This window comes from Sceloporus undulatus, chromosome 2 (genome assembly GCF_019175285.1).
Source record: "Sceloporus undulatus isolate JIND9_A2432 ecotype Alabama chromosome 2, SceUnd_v1.1, whole genome shotgun sequence".
NCBI classification, from domain to species: domain Eukaryota; kingdom Metazoa; phylum Chordata; class Lepidosauria; order Squamata; family Phrynosomatidae; genus Sceloporus; species Sceloporus undulatus.
The window spans coordinates 4,740,514-4,742,476 of NC_056523.1; the positions used below are offsets into that span (position 1 = coordinate 4,740,514).

A 1,963-nucleotide genomic window follows, 5' to 3' on the forward strand; every position below is an offset into this window, starting at 1 on the left:
CCGGTTTTCCTTGAACTCTCTTATGGGTCACACACACCCCACATAGCAAACCCAGATACCGCCATTTTCTTCTGCAGTCGCATTCACAATGATGGGAAATGGCATTGCATTACTTCCTGTTGCCATTTTGAGTGGGACTGCAGAGGAAAGCAGGTATTTGAGATTATTAAGAGGTTCAGGGGTGCTTATGGTGGCTGGGATATATATATATATATTTGCATGGTTGTACATGTGCGTTTGTGTGTGCAGCTTTCTCATGTCTTTGGGGCAAAAATTGAGTGGTTCGGAATGGATTGGTGGGAGTCTTTAGGGGCCACAGAAGTGGGACCAAGGGTTGGATGTGGCCCACATGCTGAAGTTTGTCCAGCCGAATTTAAAAAAACACTCAAAAGCTGTAATCAAGTACACAATGTAGCAACACTAACTTGGAGGAAGCAAATCATGAAGGCACTGACTGAACACTCACACCCTACCACTATATAGTTAATACTATTAACATACCACTGTGTGTATCAGTCATTGCTTGGGGGGCTTGCTTGTAATAAACTCTTGTGGGTACATTTTGCAGGAATAATTCAGAGGAACCCAGTGTTCTCCGGGAATGCCCCTCTGTTTCAGCCATTGATAACACCTTGGGCAGCTCCAAACCATCCCATCACATTGAACAACATTGCCTCTTTTTCAGTGGTTTCTGTTGTTGCTGTAATTTTCATCATAATTTATTTCTTACTCCCTCTGCCTGTGGATCAAGGCAATAACTGATTGAAATATATAAAAGAATAGACACATAACAGTTAAAAACATGAAGATCAATTAAAAAATGAATAATCAGCTAAAAGAGCATTAACATCAGTTTAAAACATCATGCACTTTCAAAACAATAAATGTATATTTTAAAAAATACATCATTTTGAAAACATAAAATGTTGGAAGAGATTGGTCTTTAATGCTGTTTTAAATTGAGAGACCTTGGCGGGATACAGACTGCCCAAAGCGGGCAGTCTCCCGCGCCCTAGTTTGCTCCGCAGGGAAGCCACATCCTCCAGACTGTGGGGCTTCCCAACAGAGCAAAAAGAACCCTTAAAAATCAGGTTCTTTATGTGGCGCCATTGTGACACCGCAATGCACCAATGGTGCACTTGTGACGTCACAATGGCGCCGGAGCGTGTAAACACTAAGTGTCCGCCATGTCAAAATGGCAGTGCCCATGTGTACTGGGCGCTGCCATTTTGATGTACAGCTTACGTACTAGGGTTGCGGGGTGTATATAAGCAGCACCCTGAGGCAACCCTAGTATGTATGCAGGCTGGTGCTTTTGCCGGTCTGTACAGCACCCATATTCACCTACTGAATCTCTTTTGGCAGGTCATTCCACAATTTGAAGGTAGCTGAAGAAAAAACCAATTAAGAATTTAAAAATTAACAATTGCCAGCCTGGTCCTAGCTGACTGAATTTAAATTCCCCCCAAAAGACCTGAGTGTACAGGGTAAATTATATGGGAGAAGGAGATCCAGTAGGTAACCTGGGCCCAAATTATGTAGTGCTGTAAAGGTAACAACCAACACTTTGGGCCTGGGAGTGAGGCAGTGTGGGCTCAAGCCCTCCCAGCCGGGTTCTCAGTTAAGGACCAGATCAGGTTAGGTGGGCGGGGGGGGCGGTGTTGCCTTGGTCCATAAAAACACCCTTACCTTAACCAGGATCCCCGTCCGGAAAACAGATCACATCGAATGTATTTACCTGTCCCTGAAGGCCAGAGACAGCCTGGGGATTTTGTTGGTCTACCGGCCGCCCCGTGCGCTAACAGACTCCCTGGCCGAGCTGACACAGCTGGTCTCGGAACTGGTGTTGGAGTCCCCTAGGCTTCTTGTCCTGGGGGACCTCAACATCCCTTTCGGGGGCCAGTGATATTTCAACAGGTGCAGCTCGGGAGTTCATGACTACCATGACAGCCATGGGCCTGTC

The 1,963-nt window shown here is 45.8% G+C and overlaps 1 protein-coding gene across 2 annotated transcripts in view; it reads right to left on the bottom strand.

Moving 5' to 3' along the window:
* The window catches only part of LOC121922943 (major histocompatibility complex class I-related gene protein-like), an 18,752-nt gene that overhangs the window by 2,649 nt on the left and 14,140 nt on the right, over positions 1-1,963 (bottom strand). The gene's annotated exons all lie outside the window — the stretch shown is intronic.